The 21,485-nt window shown below is 43.2% G+C and overlaps 1 protein-coding gene and 1 long non-coding RNA gene across 2 annotated transcripts in view; one reads left to right on the top strand and one right to left on the bottom strand.

Annotated features, from left to right (window-relative positions):
- LOC133097916 (uncharacterized) overlaps positions 1 to 11,438 on the bottom strand; it is a 117,535-nt gene extending 106,097 nt beyond the window's left edge. Inside the window, exon 1 of the long non-coding RNA XR_009702084.1 lies at positions 11,152 to 11,438. This is a non-coding gene — a long non-coding RNA (uncharacterized LOC133097916). The remainder of the gene's footprint in view (positions 1 to 11,151) is intronic.
- TJP2 (tight junction protein 2) overlaps positions 10,494 to 21,485 on the top strand; it is a 134,267-nt gene continuing 123,275 nt past the window's right edge. The window contains exon 1 of the mRNA XM_061200357.1: positions 10,494 to 10,703. The gene's annotated coding sequence lies outside the window, so the exon portion shown is untranslated. The remainder of the gene's footprint in view (positions 10,704 to 21,485) is intronic.

Genomic DNA, 21,485 nt, shown 5'->3' with positions numbered 1-21,485 from the left:
AGTAAGTGTGTATGAGTATGTGTGAGTGCGGAACTAGGAATAGCCTTAGGAGCTACGTTTGGCCTATGTAAGCACGAAAGCTTACAGGAAAGCTCATAGGCAGACTCAGCTGGGGCAGGCTTTTGCCTACACTATACACTAGATGCCTGAAGGTGGAGGAACCGTCTTGGACCCATGAAGATCAAAACCACAGGCAAAGGGCTTCCCTGCTGGCACAGTGGTTGAGAATCTGCCTGCCAATGTAGTGGACATGGGTTTGAGCCCTGGTCCAGAAAGATCCCACATGCCGCGGAGCAACTAAGCCCATGCGCCACAACTACTGAGCTTGTGCTCTAGAGCCCACGAGCCACAACTACTGAGCCCGCGCATCTAGAGCCCATGCTCTTCAACAAGAGAAGCCACCGCTATGAGAAGCCCGCTGCACCGCAACAAAGAGTAGCCCCCGCTCGCCGCAGCTAGAGAAAGCCCGCGCACAGCAACGAAGACCCAATGCAGCCAAAAATAAATAAGTAAATAAATAAATAAATTTATTTAAAAAAACAAAAAACACAGGCAAAGATGGCAGAGCAGAAAGAATGGAAAAACCTTGTCCCCTGTGTTGTTGTTGGGTTTTTCTTGTCCCCTGCTTTAATCTTAGAATTGCTGTACAAAAACAAACAAACAAACAAACAAAAACGGAACCGTTTGCCTCCAGATATTTCGTGATGTAAAGCAAAATAAAGGCCTATCTTGTTTGGCCACTGTGGTTGAGATTCTGCTATCTATAGCCAATTACAATCCTGATACAATGTTCTTCTAGAGTTTTTCCTCTGTGTATGTAGATACATAAATTCTAACACTAACAACAATCTATGAAGCAGGTAATATTAGCCTTATTTTTAAAAGGGAAAACAGGTTCAGGTAAATCCAGTGAGCTTACCTCAGTCACTCAACTGGAAAGTCACCACACTGGGATGTATGCCCGGGTCTGGGGGACTCCATTACCCAATGCTCTTTCTCCTGTACCGTGTGCCTCTCTCTAGAGTTCCTGGACTGGCAAAGGAAGATATCCCTCCAAGTCTCTTTTTAAAGTACACATTGTTACAAGACTTGAAGCAACAGATTAACATGCACTTGTTAAAAAGAAAAATGAGTTAGCTGAGATCCCATTGTTCTTCCTGATACTTTTCCTTTTTGCACAATTGTTTTCAATCCCTGTTCATCTGCATGCAGAGCTGCAGCTATTCTATCCATACTACTTATTATTCTGGGGTTTTTTTCAGCTAACAAAAGTAGCTCTTGATGTTTCTATATATCTCACAATATTTGAAATTAAAAAAATACTCAATACAGTCTGTAAAATGATGAAGAAGGGGGAAAATCATCTGTGCCATTACTATCTCCCAAAACACCACAAAGTTTGTATTTTCGTTTATTTTGTTTCTGTCCTTTTGCCTATGCATTTCATTTTTGTGTTGGGGTACTCCTAGTATGTGAATTTTGTAGTCAGTCATCTACACTGAATATTATATTGTAAGTGTTATCCACAAGCTCCATGAGGACAACACTTTCCCCATTTTTTTGTTCATCATTGTATCACTTGTGCTTAGCACAGTATAGTAAAGCTGGCTCAATAAATATTTGTTGGCTGAATAAATATTGCTACATACTCTTCATACTTAATATACATATACCCACATAGTGTTCCTTTTAGGGGATATCCCTTAATTTACCCTACTTTCCCATAATTATTGGATATTTCTGTTGTTTTCATTTTTTGCTCTTATGAATAATATGTTGATGAAAAATTTTGTGCATATAGTTTTCTCTGCATTTGTACTATTGGCTTAAGATACGGGTCCCAGTGTAAAATCACAGGGTCAATGATTTTTTTACAAATCTTTATGCGTGGGCTTCCCTGGTGGCGCAGTGGTTGAGAATCTGCCTGCCAATGCAGGGGACACGGGTTCGAGCCCTGGTCTGGGAAGATCCCACATGCCGCGGAGCGGCTGGGCCCGTGAGCCACAACTACTGAGCCTGCGCGTCTGGAGCCTGTGCTCCGCAACAAGAGAGGCCGCGATAGTGAGAGGCCCGCGCACCGCGATGAAGAGTGGCCCCCGCTCGCCGCAACTAGAGAAAGCCCTCGCACAGAAACGAAGACCCAACACAGCCATAAATAAAAATAAATAAATAATAAAAAAAGATTGACACCCAGTGGCCAAATTTAAAGAAAAAAAGAAACCTCTTTAAAAAAAAAAAATCTTTATGCGTTTTCTGAAAATACTTTTTAAAACAGCTGGAGCGGTTTACAGAGGTAATAGCAATGCAGCAGGGTCAACACACCCTCACCTGCCCCGGGTTTTTGTTGTGCTTTTAAATTGTGGCTATTGACTTAAGCAGAAGAATCCCTCAATCAATTAACATGCTTATATAACATCAGTTTAGTGTCACAGGCATTCTATGCCAAATAAATACTCATTAAAATGTGAGCCCATAATTTTGGTCATGTCCCTAATACCCCTATTACCCGATGCATAATAAGCACAGGTGCAATTCAACTGTATCTCAGCCTCTAACTTCTACGATTGATCTATACATGTAAATACCAGTTGTAATTATTACAAAACTATTAGTTTGTTTTGAGCTTTTTGAGCATCATAGTGAGAAAAATGATTTTTACACGAGACACTATAAATAATCACATCCTTGTTTTTCTACTAAGTTGTTCAATGAATTTATCCATATCTATATATATTTCTATCTCCCTGGAAATTCCAGCACCAGGGAAAGTATGCTTTTCATGCATATTTAAAATTAATATTCACCAGAAGCTTAACTAAAACTACAGTGATCTTTGGACTAACAAGTAATCAAGACAAAGTACTATATTTTTATGAGCTGTTTGTCAAAGTCCAAATAATTAACATTGTTGAATGTCATAAAGCAGGCAGTGTGCCACTTACTTGAACTGATATTTTCTTAGAAAAACATCCAAAGCTTTGGCCATAGGAACTATGAATCTAGAGGTACCTCCTGGCTCTAAACAGAGAATCATAAATTGGATGACTTAAGATGTCATGTCAAAGTAGAGTGACTACAAAGGGTGTTAACGGAGATCAAAGTAATCTTCAACCCAGTGATTGCTGAGCATGGCTCTTGACTTGCTTCTCAACACTGTGATGGGCAGCCACACGTGGGGTGTTTACCTGCCCCATTCCTGCCTTTGCCCAGGGAGAAGGTGGGGCTGCTGCCTGCTGTGGCCCCATGGAGGAGGGCCTTGGCCCAGGAGCAACCCTGCTCTCAGGTGTGTCTGGGGATGAGGCCAGGGTAAGGACTGTTGAAAGAGCACTTAGCAGTCCTTTGACCCATGCAATCATGGCCTGTTTCTCGGAGCTGCAGCTGACCTTATTCAATCTTCAGAGAGCACTAGAGCCCCATGACCACGACCTCCCACCAAGTCCCACTCAAGACAGCTGTGCTCCATCCCCCTAGGATCACTGCAACTGTCAGTCGGAAGATGGCTGGCAGGTCTTCTAGGCCACCCCATGCATTCATTTTACTTTTGCTTTTAATTAAATTCAAAACAGTACCCCCAAAATTCAGGTCTGTCTTCACCACCATTCACCTCTCCCCCTAAATCACAGCTTCTCCCACTCACTTTTCCAGTTAACCACCGTTGCCAAGATGCAGAGCATTCTTCCAGCCCTTTTTCTACTCATTTGCATATAGATATGCATGTATTTATTGCATAAACAGGTTCATACCATATGTATTGTTCTGTGACTTGCCCTTTTTTTTTTTTTAGCAATGTGTCTTGAAGAACTTCGCATATTGGTTCATATAGATTAGCTCACTGCTTTTAACTGATGGAGAGCGCTCCTCAGAGTCGGTCAGCAGAAACAGCTTAAAAAGTTGTGACCCCCAAATCAGACAAAGCCAAGAAAAACATCAGAATTCAATTCAATCCCCTTCCCTCAATTTTTATACAGGAAAAAAATCAAACATACAAAATAGTGGAAAGACTAGTATAGGAAACACACACAAACACTCCACTAGATTCAACAACTCTTACCACTTTCACTGGCTGTCATTTTAATATCTGCTAGAGTTGTGTGGTTCTAAGTTGAGAGTTATATGGAAAGAAGCAGGATTCATTAAGTCCCAAGGTCTTAAGAATTAGGAAGAAAAGACATTTGCAAATTGTAAGAGCCAAAGAAATATAAAACCTTCTCAAGTGGGTGGAAGGTGCACATTTCTATGAGTAGAAGGAAGAATTAGTAAGTCTAGGGATGTGGGCTAGAAGGCTACCCTTTCTTGAAATTCTGGAGTGACTGGCATAAGTATAAATGATGTTTAGTGAGTTCCACCCAGATGCATTTTTCTGGTAGCTATGCATCTCTGACATACTTAGGCAAAGTATGGGATGATATATGTATTTATCCCCAAAGACAGGGGATGATATATGTATTTCCTTGATGAGTGAAAAGAAGAGTCACTCTTCTTGCCTGCAAATTCTGATGGTCTGAAATGGTCTGAAATCTTTTCCTTAAAGTTCACTAAGAAAGTAATCATCTGCCTAGAGGGTGGGCATCCTTTTATGCAAAGGAAAACTTAAAATCAAATATAGAAATGGAATATTATACAGGAATAAAATTGGATGAAATATAGCTATACTCAAGAAGCTGAATAAATCTTAGAAATATAATTTGCAGTGAAAAACAGCTGGTTGCAGAAGACTACATACAGTGTGACTCTATTCTTATAAAGCTCAAAAACTAGCAAATCCAAACAATATATTGTTTAGGAAGATGTACATGTCTTGGTAAAAAAAAAATTTTTCATGAATGCATAAATTAGGATAGTGATTACCTTGAAATGGATGGGGGGGTGAGTAGGATTTGCAAGCATATGGCATAATCAAAAGCACTGGTAATGATCTATCTCTTTTTCTTAAATTTTTAAATTTTTTGGCTGCATTGGGTCTTTGTTACTGTGCACGGACTTTCTCTAGTTGCGTAGAGCGGGAGCTACTCTTTGTTGCAGTGTGCGGGCTTCTCATTGTGGTGGCTTCTCTTGTTGCAGAGCACGGGCTCTAGGTGCATGGGTTTCAGTAGTTGTGGCACGTGGGTTCAGTAGTTGTGGCTCATGGGCTCTAGAGCACAGGCTCAGTAGTTGCGGCTCACGGGCTCTAGAGTGCAGGTTCAGTAGTTGTGGCTCACGGGCTTAGTTGCTCCGTGGCATGTGGGATCTTCCCGGAGCAAGGCTTGAACCCGTGTCCCCTGCATTGGCAGGCAGATTCTTAACCACTGCAGCACCAGGGAAGTCCAGGTAATGTTCTATTGATTAATAGTGTGGTGGATCCCTGTATTCATTTTATTATATGCTCCCAAGCTTACATAGATGGTACTTATATTATTTTGTATGTATCAAATATAACATAATAAAATTTTGTAGGTGAAAATAAAAGCTAGACTTACAAAATAGAATAATAAAAATGTGTAAAATTAAAGCCTAAAGAAGAACTAGGGTTTGGGATCTGTAACTTTAATTAATTGAATACTCATTTTGGAACCAAAGCAAACCTCTGATTAGTTCATACAAAAAACTACCCTGAAAGGCACCAAAATACATTTAGCACATCATCCAGATGTACCATTGTTTATCTAGCCATTCTCTTAGTGGCATTTAATTTTAATTTTTTGCTATTCTAACACAGAGGAATAAGCATTCTTAAATATATTTCTTTCAATATGTGTGTAAATATTTGTTTTGGGGGGTAGATACCTAGATACCTAGAAATGGAATTGCCAGGTTAAAGAGTGAAAGACTGAAGTTGAGACTCAAGGAAATTAAATATAAATTTGCAGCCTGGGGGGTGGAGCATTGCAGAGGGAATTGGAGGAAGATGGCCAAAAGGTAACTTCCAGTTATATTATTATAAGATATTATAAGATAAATATTATAGCATAAATAAATACTAGGGATGTAATATACAACATGCTAACTATAGCTAACACTGCTGTATGATATACAGAAAAGTTGTTAAAAGGTTAAATCCTAAGAGTTCTCATCACAAGGAGAACACTTTTTTTCCCTTTTCCTTTTATTGTATCAATATTCACGATGGATATCAATATCCAAGATAATGGATTTTAGCTGAACCTATTGTGGTAATCATTTCCCAATATGTGTAAATGAAACCATCATGCTGTATGCCTTAAACTTATACAGTCATGTATGATGATTATTTCTCAATAAAACTGGAAAAAAGTGCAAAACTCAGGATCACACAGGCAGCAAGTAGCAAAGTCAAAACTAGAAACAAGGCTCTTTCTGGGGCTCGATAATGCACCTATTGCCCATAAAGAAAACACCTATCTCACCAAGGCAAGTGCCCCACTTTAGACAGTGATTTGACCCTTTCCCCATCCTGTCTGTCCAGTCCGCAGGTGAAGCACAGTATTGATTTCAGAACCTCAGGACACAGAACACAAGAGCTGCCTGTCACTAGAGGCAGCAGAATAGGGCTTTGTCTCCCGGGAAGGCAAGACGGTTTCTGTGGGACTGACTTGGTGTCAGTGGTGGGAAGGGAACCTCTGCTGAGCTCTGAGTCAGAACCCAGAGTTCTTGTCCTGTTTTTCAGAGTACTGTCCCTGTGGTCCATGGAAGTGTCTCTTTTTATTTCTAAGAGCAGATTTTGCAGTGTTGAGTCTTCAGAGTGGAAATATTTATTACCGAATATGCTGAAAATGCTGTTTTGCCAATTACAGGAAAGCACAGACAAAGGCATACATACAGCCCATAACCAGAACGAAAAGAGTGGGTGGGAAAGACAAAAAGAATGTCAGTTACCAGCTGTGCCAGCCAGAGTCCCTTTCTTTCTACCTGAACACATTCAAAGAAAATCCAGAATCCAAGTCTTCTCTGAAATGTTCATTTCATTTCAGATACAGAAAGAAATTAAACAGGTGTTTTATTTTGTGTGTGTCTGTATATGTGTGTGTGTGTATGTGTGTGTGTGTATGGCACCCAAACACATGTAGTAGCAACACCAACTCCATACAGTAGATTAAATCAGTGGCATGTGATTAAAATATTTAAAAATTTTCCCTAAAATTTTACTAACTTAGGGACTATCAAGTTTCCCCAAATATCTCACCATTTTGAATCAGGACCCAAACAAGAAATACATGTTGTATTTTACTGGTATCACTTAAGTCTTTTAATCTATACATTTCTTCTCCCATCATTTTTAATGCCTTGCTACTTTTTGAGGAAACTGGGTCATTTGTCTTTTTGAGTTTTTCACATTCTGGATTTTGTTGATCATGCCCCCTAGTAGTGTTAACACATTCCTCTATTCCAGTAGTTCCTCTAAACTGGTAGTTGGATCTAGAAGCTTGATCAGATTCAGGTTTGCTCTTTTTTGGCAAGAATGTGTCATTTGCAGTGTTGTGTATTTCTATCATATTGCACATAATGTCTGGTGATCTTTTCTATGAGATTAGTGGCCATTGATGACCATTGCCTTGATCCATTATTTTATAGGGTTTTGGAAAATGCTGATATTCTTATTTATTTGCTAGAATAATTTCCTCATCAACTATTTAGTTACCCTGAGATACAGTTTGTACGGGTCTTAGCTTGGGTTTCCCAGGAAGCAGAGTTCTTGAGACATGGGCTTTACTGGAAGCATGGTCCTAGGGAAAGAAGTGAGGGGTGGGGGAAGCCGAGAGAGCCAATTCAAGCCCGGTAGGCTGTGGCTTCAAGCACGTGATTGGTTGATTCTTTGTGACTTGAGTTCTGAGAAGTGATATAGACTGAGTTTCAGGACAGTTCGTCCTGGGAGAAAAGGAAGGAATATTTATTTATCAGCTTCTATCCCCCACTGGTCTTAGGTTAGACCACGAAACATTAACTCACCCACCCTTCAGGGTGGTTTATGCATAGGCACCTAGATAGTTTCCATGGATCCCCACACTGGCATTAACAGGGAAGTGCTGGGGTGGAAGGTAGGAGATGAGGTTATTTGGGTTGTTCCTGTATGAAGGTGGAAAGAGCCCACGTAGAACTTACTGCTGCAGCAGTGGCTGCAATAAGAGACAGGTGAGGCAAAGAAGATCTGAAGTGGTACATATGAAGTGTTAGATACAGTCCAGAAGAGGCAGGTAAAATGTGTAATTCTCTCTTGCAATTTACCAGCTTTCAAAATAATGAATTAGTTTTACTGCATCTGCAAAGGTAACCAATCAGGGTTTTTTACCCCATTTTTAAGTATTGTGAATCATGGAGATAAACATATTTGATATGTCTGAATTCATTGCAGTTATTTTTCTTACTGATGCTCAAATTTATCCCACTTTAGCCAGTGGGTGCTTCTACAGGTTGGCTTCCGTTTCCATTTCATGTGAACCTATTAGTTTTTGATAGCTTCCTTGCTTTCTGAATTGACAAGATGCTCCAGTCTTATTTTGGGTACTTCTTACCTTTAACCTAAAATAAATCACTTCTCCAAGTAGGTCTAGTTCCGTTTAGCGAAAAATGCTATTTAGAGACTACAATCTGGGATCTAAGAGTGCTTATTCCTACTAGGTTGGTCACTGTTTGGTGGACATTTGGAGTAAAAGGCCTTGGAAAAACATTTTTTAAGTAAAGTATATCATGAGTTCTAAATGATAATTCTAATTCAAATTTAATATTGCTTAACTTTGATTTTGTATTTATCTCTTTTATTCTGAAAAACATTGATTCTTAAGAACACTAACATAAATTACTAATAACATTGTGATTACTGAAAAGCAGTTTATGTTTTGTTTTTTAACATTCTTTTCATCCTTAGGGTATATTCCTAAGGGATGTAGAGTCAAATAATTGTGTTTTAAAGTCACCTCACATAATTTCCCTTTACATGGTTAAGCCACCAACTTGATACCTACATTCATTAGTTGCATTTTGCTTTTTAAATTTTTGATTTAATTTTTCATAATTATGTAAAATTTACATCATTCCGAAGTCAAATCTACAAAATAAGATATAGTCAGAGAAGTCTAGCCTCTATCCTTGTACCTTCCACCTTGTTCCATCTCTCCCAAATAAGTAGCCATTTTATTTAATAATTTATCTTTCCATTTAAAAAATACATAAGCAAATGTATGTATGTGTTCCTGCTTTCTTAGATAAGCAGTAAGACACTATTTACACCTTTATTCATCTTGCCAGCACTATGTTTCTGACAAACTACTGTTCCTCTTTTTAAAAATTGTACTGTCCTCTAGGCTCAATCTACTCACTTCTTGGAACAACTTGTTGATAGGTACCCCCCAAAGTCTAAACTAAATGAACTTCAGTTTTACTTATTCCATTACTTCTGGCAAACGTTTGTGTAAGGGAAGAGGGAAGGGGGGCTTGGCAATCATAAGCAAAGCTGTCTTGAGTGAATGAGGGTATGATCTTCCCAGGATTTTTTTTTTTGGTGGTAAAATACACAACATAAAATTGACCATTCAAACCATTTTTAAGCACACTATTCAGTGGCATTAAGTACATTCACATAGTTGTGCAACCAACACCACCATCCATCTCTACAACTTTTTCATCATCCCAAATGGAAACTCTGCACCCATTAAACAGTAAGTCCCCATAACCTTCCCAGGATTTTTAACAAGACTAAATGGAAGCGGCACCTGCTTGCCAGTTGCAGGCTTGGGCACTAGGAGGATTCTGCCCTCCCAGCGGAGCAGAGATTCCCGTGGTGACTAAGCCAGCCCTCGGGTTAACGCTCCCGCCCTCACCTATTGTCCCAGCGGGAGGAACCGGTATTTCCGGATTGGGGCCTCAGACCCTGTGATCCGGCTAAGGGTGAGGTTGGTGGAGGAGGGGAACGGAAGCTGATCATATAAGTTAACTTTCCACCAAAATAATTAACCTGCCTTCCCATCCCCCCGCCCCCCCCCCGTCAATACCACCAATCAAACACCCACAAGGGTCCACAACGATCCTCCCGTAGTTTTTGAAAGGGGAGCGACGCTCACCCCTTCCTAGCTCACACCCCTGGAAGGGATCGAAAAGCCGACCAGGTCACGAAGAAAGAAGGCAGCAAAGCGAATTCCGCTCGCCCTTGGTTGGGTGGGGGGCGGGGAGAAGAAAGCTCAGCGGCAGTTTTGCAGAGAAGGAAAGAGGCAGGGGAGTGGGCGCGCGGGCTGGAGTGACCAAGCGGTCCCTGCGGCCGCAGCCCCTACCCCAACGCTGGGTGGCGTGTGTGAGCCACCCTCCGTCCTTGCCAGTACCCCAAAGTAGCGCTGCAATAAACTGCATTTCTCCGCCGGCTCGCGCGCTAGGCACCCTCGGGGGCTCGAAGGAAGCAGGTGACAGCCGCTGCCCACCCTCGTCCCCTCCAGGCCGCCGCTCTCTGGCTCACCGCCGCCCCGATCCCCCTGCCCCCACCCTGGATTTTTTTTTTTTTTTCTTTCTCCCAAACCTCCAAACAGGAAATAGCTTGAGTCACAATAATACACAGGAGCAGCGGCCGAGGCCACTCGCGCCCGCCCACTCCCTGGGCCGCCTCCAGCACTCCGGCTCCGCGAGGCGCCGCCGGCGACGCGCTCGGGGAGCGCAGTGGACACCGGCCCAGCAGCCGGCGCCGCGTCGGAGGCTCCCAGGCGCCCGTCAGAGCCGCCTTCGCCCTGCCCCCGACTCCGCCGACTGCGGCCGCCACCCGCCTCCAGGCGAGTACCGTCCTCCCTGTCCCTCCCCGGCCACTGAGCGTCCGCGGGCGTCCCGGCGCTGCCCTCCGCGAGGCCCGAGAAGAGCCGCCCCAGGCGCAGCCTCCGCGCTCCGGCAGCGCCCGGGATATCTCCCTCCGGTCCCGACTCTGGCGGGGGAGGGCTTTGCGGGCTGCGGCGGGGCGCTTGCGCCCTGGATCCGTCATGGGGGCGGAGGTGGGGGGCAGCGTGAGTAAATGCTCTGTCACCCCATGCCCCTGTGGATTCGGGCTGGACTTTATTGGGCATTGATTATTTTCCATTTCTGGGGATGCTTAACTGACTTTTGCCTCCCCATACCCCCCTCCGGGATGACCGTCACGGGGTTTCTCTTGGGGACTCATCTGGAAGTGGGTTTGGGCGCGCAGCTGGGGCAGCTACAGGTGACTGGGAGCCACCTTCTTTTTCCTACCTGGCCTGGAGCCTTCTCCCCCAAGGGATGGGAGCTGTTTCACTTTCTGTTGAGCTTCTCTTGAACCAGATGAAAAGGGCCTCTGAGTTTCTGTTGGCGCAGTCAGCGTTTGCAGTATCTGGAGCGGGCAGGATCTGGGGCCTTGAATTTACGCGGGCCGAGGGAGACGCTGGCTGGTTGAGAGCAGGTGGGCGCTGCCTGGGCTGCCAGCGGAGTTTCAGCCGCGGAGCCTGAAAAGTGCGCACACCTGAGAGCCCCGGAGATGCTTGTCAGCGCACGCAGCCCGGGAGCCGAGATCTGTGCTCCCAGCTCGGCAGAGTTTGGGAGAACTTTTTTTTTTTTTTTTTTGTACTTTCTGACCCATTTGTAAGGGAGGGGCCGAGCTTGTCAACATGCTGGGTGTTGTCAGTCTTCGGGGGCTGCATTGTGAGGTTCTTCTATAGGGAACTCAGTCAAAACTGAGTTGGACATCTTTATGTTGGATAAAGGCCACTGAATTCCAGGCATTCTTCGAGCTTGAGAAGGGTGTTTCCAAGACTGTTTTGAAGTCGGCTTGAGGGCTTTCTGCGAAACTGCCGCCGTCAATTATCCTTATCAGCTGCGGCTGGGAGGTGAGTGGGTTCTCTTAGAAGGCCCCATTCAGTCAGGCCTTCCATCCAAGTTTCTCAGCGCACTTTTACAAACTGTGGTTGGTAGGTCAGTTAAGTCCTTAGCCAATTCTTCTGAAACACATGATCAACCCTCCGCGTTTCCCGGTGAGGGGACCGTGGTTCTAAAGGGTTAGATTGATAAGGTGACTGTCTTTACGTCAAGCGCGCTGGGGCCTTGCGGCTTTGAGTGAGGTTCACGGTCCAGCAACAGCGGTATCACCTGGGGGCCTGTTAAAAATACAGGACTTCAGACCTACCCAGGACTGCTCAATCAAGGTCCCCAGGGGACCCTTTGCATATTACGGCTTGAGAAGCACTGGCAGAGGGTTATGTTGGGGGTGAAGTTTTTTGTCCAGTTTAAAGAAGTGATTTACATTTCCCTACATGTCCGTCCAGTCCTACATTTGAACCTTCGTTTTGCCAGACCAGGACAAACACACTACAGCTTTATGGGTCACAGCACCTCCACCCCAGGTGGCAGGCTCCTTAAGCCTGTGGGTTTTTTGTTTCTAGGTACTTTTATTCTTTCATCGTTATTATTGTGATAAAATACACACAACATAAAATTTGTCATTTTAACCATTTTTTTTTTCTTTTTTTTCTTTTTTTCCTGCCCCTCTAGGCGTCTTGTGGGATCTTATTTCCCCCACCAGGGATTGAACCCAGGCCCTCAGTAATAAAAGCGCAGAGTCCTAACCACCATTTTTAAGAGTACAATTCAGTGGCGTTAAGTACGGTCACAATGTTGTGCAACCATCACCACTATCCTTTTCCAGAACTTTTTCATCATCCCAAACAGAAACTGTACCCATTAAAGAATACCCTATTCCCCGCTCTTCCCAGCCCCTGAGCTTCCGGATACTGTTAATGACATTTTCTGTAGGGTACAGAAAAGGTTGAACAGGAATGTAAAGTAAAAGTAAAATCATCTCCTCAGAATATGAATAAACGTTTGGAAATTCCTGGGTCACTGGCCTGGTGAACTTGGCATTTTAACTCCACATTCTTAAAGTGCATGTGCTTTCTTTTAATGGAGACAACCTGAGACTATGAGGGCTTCCTCTTTGGTTTGGTTGGAAAGGAATGGAACTACCCAGGGCTCAAACTGCACTAATTAACTAGGTGCAGATGACTGGTAAAATCTCTGTGCTTCTTTTTTTTTTTAATTTTTATTTATTTATATATTTATTTTTGGCTGTGTTGGGTCTTCGTTTCTGTGCGAGGGCTTTCTCTAGTTGCGGCGAGCGGGGGCCACTCTTCATCGCGGTGCGCGGGCCTCTCACTATCGCGGCCTCTCTTGTTGCGGAGCACAGGCTCCAGACGCGCAGGCTCAGTAGTTGTGGCTCATAGGCCTAGTTGCTCCGTGACATGTGGGATCCTCCCAGACCAGGGCTCGAACCCGTGTCCCCTGCATTGGCAGGCAGATTCTCAACCACTGCGCCACCAGGGAAGCCCTCTGTGCTTCTTTTAACTGGCTTTATTTTAGGGGTCGTGTTTACATTGAGTTTAGCATTTTGTTTTTGTTTTTTAATACTGATCCAAACTCATTGTTGAAAGTAGTTGAAAGAAAGCTTAAGAAAAAGTGTTGTTGCTTGGCGTATATATAGGAGGAAGTCAGAAAGATTTGAAATAATTTTCTAAAAGACCCCAAACTATTTTGTTACTGCTTTAATGTTAAGTGAGTCTAATGGTCCAAGAACATTATTTCTGGTTGTAAAAATGTTTGTATAATTTAGAAAAGCTTTGTTGTTGTTGTTTCAATTGAAGTATAGTTGATTTACAATGCATTAATTTCAGGTGTACAGCAAAGTGATGATTCACTTACACACATATGTATATTCTTAAGATTCTTTCCCATTATAGGTTATTACCAGACATTGAATACAGTTCACTGTGCCATACAGTAGGTCTTTGTTGTTTATTTATTTTGTAGATAGTAGTGTGTATCTGTTAATCCCAAACTCCTAATTTATAGAAAGCTTTGTAATACTGAAAGTAATCTGCTTGCATCTGCTCAAAATTATCCAGGTTGTGGTTTGAGGACATGCTTTTCAGTGAGAACAGAAATGTGAATTGGCAAGCTAATAAAAATGGTTTCATTCATGATCTAACAAAGGCATTGTTATAGATCAAGAATGTGGTTCAGAATACATAAGTGATCAGAGATATTGGGAAGATTTAATAAGTAGCTGAATAGTGGCAGATCCTTAAAATTCTTCCCAAATTCTTTTTTCTCTAAGACCCTTGACTTTTCTTGTCTTATGACTTTCATTAGAATGAGGCTATCACCTTGTAGGAAGGAACTTAGAGCTCCCTTTGATTGAAAAGTCCCTTTGAAATGATGAATGAAGATAATTCAGATAGGCAAGATTTGGCAGAAAACTCTCCTTTTTCAGGAGATTCTTGCATTCACAGAATTTCAGAATGTTATTATTATTATTTTTTAATTATGGTAAGGCAAAGAGAAAATGTTTCCCCTCCTCCACTATGTTCTCTTCCGAAATAGCAATATAGTTCAGTGTTTTACTTGGTGAACAAATGCGATTTTGTAGTCCATACAGGAGAAAAAAATTCCTAGAAAGTGTTCAGTGAATGGATTTATCAGTAATTCAGTGACGCCTGGAGAATCACTTGGGGAGTTTAATGAAAATGGAACCTCTCCAACTACTCCAGACCTTCTCTGAGTGAGACTCCCTGCATTGGAATCTGTAGGTTTAATAACACCTTGGGTGATTCCGATATATAATTAGGTTTGGGAGTCACACACACACACATGCAAACTAAGATGTTGAGAAATTAATCTGAAAGTACAAGAGAACACAATTTTATATTAAACATGAAATAAAATTAATGATGAATTCTTCCTTAAAATTAGGTAGTCATTGTTTCAGTTTGGCAAATCGGATAAACACTTTTTGATGTTGGTCTTCATTCTTGAGATCTGAGGTTCAGAATCCTGAATGTCCAGAAAAACCCACTGGTCTCCCTAAGGTATCAAGGTATTAAGACTATTTGATCCAGCATCAATGAACTTTTGTCGAGTGCCCATTTTGAATTGGACATTTTCATATATATTCTCAATAAATCTTTACAATGACTTTGAGAGAGGTGTTTCTTTTTTTATAATATTACAGATGAGAAGACTGAAGCCAACCTGGGTCTTCCTACTCTAGAATATGGTCCTTTCCATGGTCCTTCCATATAGAATAATAAATCCCTGCCTACTAACTCCCTTTCACCTCCAAGAAACTATGTATTCATTAATTCTTTTTTTAAAAAATAAATTTATTTATTTATTTATGGCTGTGTTGGGTCCTCAGTATTTTGCGCGGGCTTTCTCTAGTTACATTGAGTGGGGTCTACTCTTCATTGCGGTGCGCGGGCTTCTCATTGTCGTGGCTTCTCTTGTTGCGGAGCCCCGGGCTCTAGGCGTGCAGGCTTCAGTAGTTGTGGCACGTGGGCTCAGTAGTTGTGGCTTGCGGGCTCTAGAGCGCAGGCTCAGTAGTTGTGGTACATGGGCTTAATTGCTCCGCGGCATGTGGGAATCTTCCTGGACCAGGGATTGAACCCGTGTCACCTGCATTGGCATACGGATTCTTAACCACTGCGCCACCAGGGAAGCCCTCATTAATTCTTCATTCAAATTTTTTGGAACATCAGGTACTAGCTGCTCTAGGCTTTGAAGCAAATAAAAAATGAGCCCAAACTGAAATAAATTCCAAAAGAGCAAAGGAGTCAGCAGCAAAGTGTTCTTTCCATGGTACCACAAGACCTCTGATGAGTGATCAATTAGACTGTACGTGGCTTGAATGTAGCATCAGCATAGTTAGTCCAGCTCCCAGAAAAAGCAAGTCATGGGCATTCTCCTTACTGAGACCGGTCAGCAGTACCACCTCTGCATATCAACCTGATGGTATTTACGAGGCACCCCAAGATGCTACACAGTGTGGAAGAAAGGGCACAGAATTCAGATGCAAAAGAACTGATATTTACCCTGACCTGCTGACTGAGCGGGAATAAACCTCATAAACTCGGAGCCACCGTGTCCCTAAATGTAAAATTAGGGAAATAATTATCTCCCTCTAAGATTATAGTAAGGACTCAAAAAGACCTTTTTTATAAAAATGCTTGTAAATTGTAAAATGATAATAAAAATGTCTTACCTTCATTTGGGAGAAATTTACAATGCAAAGGAGACAGAAGAAGCCACACATCTGAGGTACCTCACACATTTTACTTAACTGAGTTTGTTTTTAATTCTCTTCTAGCTTCTAGGTCATTCTTTTAAAAACAGTTTTATTGAGATGTAATTCACGTGCCATACAATTCACCTGTAAGGTGTGCAATTCATTGATTTTGAGTATATTCACAGAGTTGTGCAACCGTCACCAGAATCAATTTCAGGATCTTTTTGTTGCCCTAAAAAGAACACCACCCCTTCATGAAGCCCTTCCACCCCTTAGCTGGCACCTTCTAATCCCCTACTTCCCCCACCTTAAGCAACCACTAATCTACTTTCTGTCTATAGATTTGCCTATTCTGGATATTTGATATAAATGGAATTATACAATATGTGGTCCTCTATTTCTGGCTTCTTTCATTTAGCATAATGTTTTCAAGGTTTATCTACATTGCAGCATATATCAGAGCTTTCGTCTTTTTATTGCCAAATAATGTTCCATTGTGTTTATCACATTTTGTTTATCTGTTCATCTGTTGATGGACATTTGGGTTGTTTCTACTTTTTGCCTGTTATGAATAATACTGCTGTGAACATTCATGTTTTTATGTGGACATATGTTTTCATTTCTTTGGGGTACATACCTACAAGTGAAAAACATATCTAACTCTATATTTAACATTTTCAGAAACTGCCAGACTTTTCCAGAGTAGGTGCACCAGTTTACTATCTCATCAGCAATGTGTGAGAGTTTCAATTTCTCCACATCCTCATCAGTCTTTTTTATTTTAGCCATCCTAGTTGGTGTGAAGTAGTTTTAATTCACACTCCTCTGACGCCTTATGATGTTAAACATTTTTTCATGAGCTTATTTATTAAGCCATTCTTTCCTGACCTTTTTTTAAATCCTCTTCTAGGGGAACACTAGATAGAAGAAGAGGAAAATCAATTTTGAATAAACTCCCTAGTTTCAATGGTTTAGAAAAATACTAAAAATGTAAATTGAGCCCTTTGCTCTTTTAAAATTTATTTTGGTTTTGGCTCATCTTTTTATTTGCCTTGGGGCCTAGTACATGTAGTACCTGATGTTCCAAAGGATTTGACTGAAGAATTAATACATAGATTCTTGGAGGTGAAGGGGAGTAAGTAGGCAGGGACTTAACTATTCTATATGCTGATTTAATGCTCACTAAAAAATCATGCACCTCTCAAATGTTAATACACCAAAAAATATGCTTATGCTGATGGTGGACATTTTATTATTTATTTGTTTGTTTGTTTGTTTGACTGCACAGGGTCTTAGTTGCGGCACGCGGGATCTTCATTGCTCCGTGCAGGATCTTTTAGTTGTGGCATGCGAACACTTAGTTGCGGCATGTGAGTCCTAGTTCCCTGACCAGGGATCGAACCCGGGTCCCCTGCATTGGGAGCGCAGAGTCTTAGCCACCTGACCACCAGGGAAGTCCCAATGGTGGATATTTTAAACACTTGAACGAAAATATTGTTTGATATTTTGTTGGTTAACATCTGTGCATTCTACTTATTAAAATATGTAAGAATATACTTTACAAATCATATTAATAAATTGTTGATATCTTTTATTAGGGTACTCTTGATTTTATTTTCAAGTACTCCCAACAGGAGGGTAGGCTGATGGACATTTTGGTGTGAGTTTGTACATTTTTGTTCTTTCCCAAGCTGCATGGCAGTGTTTTTTCTCTAGAGCCATATGGAGAATCATCTTCATGTTCTACAGTTACAAATCAATCCTGAATTTTTAAAATACCTGTTGGCATTTTAGAGGCCCACTCTATTGAACTTGGGTTGTACTGTTTGGATCTTGTATTACTGGCAAATATCTCTAGAGCAGTAAGAGAAACAGGGAAATCATCTGGATTTAGAAAACGAAAATTACTTCCATTTGAAAATTAAGACAGCCTTAGAATAGGCAAATGGAAGTGTGTGGTTCAGTGGTCCTAACACATTGGGCTGTATCTGAATCACCTAGAAGCTTGTTAAGACACACATTACTGACCCCCTGAGTTTGGTTTCTGAGTCAGTCAGTCTGGGGTGGGGGCCCGAGAATCTGCATCTCTAACAAGTACCCAGGTGATGCTGATGCTGCTGGTCTGGGGGCCTCACTTAGAGAACCAGGGGATTGGAGGCATTTGGAAGTGTAGGAGCGGAGCAAGAGTGAGGGAGGGGACGAGGCTAGAGGTGAGCTCACGCATCCTGTGTATACAGGAGCTTAGTAGAGCTGAGGAAGTAGAGATGACCCAGGCTGGGCTGGGAACTGGGACATAGGGATTCTGTGGGGAGGGGTGGCTGGAAGAGAAGCCTCTGAGATGGGGGAGAGGTGGGGAGAGAGTTCTGAGGAGACAAAGGCCAGTGAGGCCCCCCAGCTCCATGTAAACAGGGGACCGAGGACACGCCTTTTCACCACTTCTAGGAAGGCCAGCGTTACCAGGTAGTGGGATGGGCTGCTTGGGGACAGGGCCAAGGGTGGACTTGCCTTCATAAGATAAGGGGTCCCTTTAGTCCTTCGGGCCACAGTCCTGGAGTCGTGACTGGCCCTCTCCCTCTTGCCTGTTACCATGAATCATAGTCAACCTAGAACCCGAGGAGCTTTGTAAGCCAGAGCAGGAGTCCTTTGTGCAAGTAGTGGCCATCGAGTTTTAGTTTTCTTCCTTTCACACCTTTGCCTGCTCAGCTTAATGGCTTAAAAAATCTGTGCTACCAGGTGTCTAGTCTCCTTAGCATAACTTGGCATAAGCCTATTCTGAGGGTGGGTGCTGACAGCCCATGCTGTGAAGGTCAGAAGGTTTGCTACAGAAAAGAAATCCAGGAAGGGCAGCTGCCCACTGCTATTGGGTCCTGTGAAGTTGAGCTGTGTCCCATCCTCCCTGCAGTTTCACAGACGTGAGACAAACATCTCCTAATTTTATTTCATATTTTTCTGAAAGGCATCCTCATTGTACCTGAGGATATAAAGCACTTCTCTTGGGCTTTGGAACAAGGCCAAAACCTGCCCCGCAGTGTTCTGTGTTACCATCTGGGGGCACCTGCCGTCAGCAGAGGGAGAGGGTTTAGTATCAGTGGGTGTTATCCCTGCCCAGCTCTGCCTGTGACTTGCTGCTGAGCTCAGGAGCTGAGTAGCCACCGCCTACTTTAGACTCACCTTTGTGTCCTCCATTCCACTCAGCCAGTTGCACAATTTTACATTCCTGTGGGCCCAGGGTGTGCAATTCCTCTGGTAATGGTCAGAACTGGACAGGAAGTATTTCTCAGTCCTGCTTCTGGGAGAGATTGTGTCTCGGGATACTTAAGGTCACCTCCAGTTTCAATGATTCACTAGGAAGACTCACAGGCTTAGCATGTAGTCATAGTCACCTCTATGATTATTACAGTGAAAGAGCACAAAGCAAAATCAGCAAATGGAAAGAGTACACGATCGAAATCTGAGAAAACCAGGCGCAAGCTTCCAAGTATCTTCTCCCAGTAGAGTTACACAGGACATGCTTAATTCCAATAGACCACATGTGTGAAATGTTGCCAGCCAGGGAAGTTCATTAAAGACTCAGTACCCAGGGTATTTTTTCTGGGGACTTATTATGTTGGCATCCTCTGTGGAGCATGTACCAAAAGTTCAGACTCCCAGAAGGAAAGCAGATGTTTAGCCTAAACCGCATTATTTGTGTAAAGAGTTTAGGGACAGAGAGCAACTCTAATCAGTCCTGAGAATGGTGAAAGATTCCTCAAACCCAAGTTCCCTGACACCATTCAAGGGCCAACCCTGTAAGCAGGCCTCTCAAAGGATGTTAACGCTTTTGTGCACAGATGGGGACGAGGATGGAAAGCAAGGACGGTGGCAGAAGCCCTTGCACTTGGAGGAGGGGTCCGTCCATGCAGCTTCAGAGGCTGGTTCTGTAGGAGTTTTTCTCCCTTTGACGAAAGCGGCAGAGGGTGGAAGTGAACTTGGGTTTTGCACTCAGATCTTGGCTTTAGGATGATAATAGGGACTCCTTCACTTCAGGGACAGAGAAGGGTGAGAGGGCACATTGGCAAAGAGTTCAAAGCCCTGTTCATTCATGTGTTCATTCATTCTCAGCATGCCCTATTGATGCCATACTCTGCCAGGCCCTGTGGCAGCTGCTAGGGGTACAGTGGCCAACAGAGCAAAGTCTCTGCCGTCATTGGATCCTAGAGGGAGACAAATCAGTAAAGAGGCAATTCCATTTCATTATGATGGGGACATACCAAGGGCCCCAGGGCACCTAGCCTGGCTTAGTGGGTGTCAGAAAGTATGAATTTTGTAATCAGACCAACCTGGGTAGGAATCCCACCTCCACTGCTTCTTACCAGTGTGGCCCCAGGAAAGTTAACCTAGGCATTTGTTGCCTGAGTTTCTTCATCTGAAAACAGGGAGAATTTCCATCCACCTCTTAAGGTCCTTGTGAGAATTAAACAAGGTAATGCCTGTGGGGAGCACTTATCTCGGTGGCTGGCACAGAGGACATGTTCACTATGTAATGGTTCAGCCACATCCAGGCAAGAGGAAGGGTGTGTTAGCAGGAGGGGGTGGCATCTTCCACACCTGCTGTGTGCAGAGCCTAAGGTCAGAAGGCATCTCTAGCCCTGAGCTCATAGGTGCACCGCAGGCTTCCTTTCTGCCAGCTCACCCTACTAACCGATCTGAGAACATTCTTTGCTGTTTTGCTTTTCTGGCTCTTGGGGATATTTTTCCCTCTGCCTGGGATGCCTCAGCTCCTTTTGTCCGCCTCAGGAATGCCTACTCATATTATTAAGACCTAACTCAACTACATTTTCTGTGAAGACTTTCCCAAGCCAAGCCCCTCGGACAGGATTGTCCCCTCTCTCCTTTGTCCCATCCCTGTTCCATGGTCACTCGCCTCCCCACTGCAGCGTGCTGGGTTGCAGTTACTTGTTGCTCCATTCGACTGGATGGCTCTGGAGGGTGGGGACAGTTTCGTATTGTTTGTATGTACAACATCCATCAGAGTGTTGGATAGGGAGCAGCTCAGTGGTTGTCCCAGGAGTGAATGAATGAATGGAGTATCGGGTTGGACTTAGAAAACCCAACAGGAAATGGATACAATGTCAGCAAAATAGGCATCTGCCTTCAGAGCAGAGCTTACAGTCTAGTGGGGGAGATAGATAGTACACAGGTATAATTAGAGAAGCGACACAAGGGCAACAGAGTCTGGCCCAGCAGCAGGTGCAAGGGGAGCGGGAACAGAGAGAAAGGGGCGGTCCAAATGTTGATGCCCTGGGCAGTGTGAGGTTATCTTCTGGAGCGTGGGTGGCGTTGGAGGCTGGAAGGACTGGTCAGGCAGGGAGCCACCCCAGGAGAGCCAAGAGTCCTCCCGATGGGGATGGAGAGGTGGATCAAAGGATACCAGCACCTCAGCTGCCAAAGGGCAGGAGATCTAAGTGGACACTTGGAAGGTTGAAGTGGTCCACTTGGGAGCATGGAAAACTGGGGT

The sequence above is a fragment of the Eubalaena glacialis genome, chromosome 9 (genome assembly GCF_028564815.1).
Source record: "Eubalaena glacialis isolate mEubGla1 chromosome 9, mEubGla1.1.hap2.+ XY, whole genome shotgun sequence".
In the NCBI taxonomy this organism is placed as follows: Eukaryota; Metazoa; Chordata; class Mammalia; order Artiodactyla; family Balaenidae; genus Eubalaena; species Eubalaena glacialis.
This window is presented reverse-complemented; position numbering and strand designations above follow the sequence as displayed.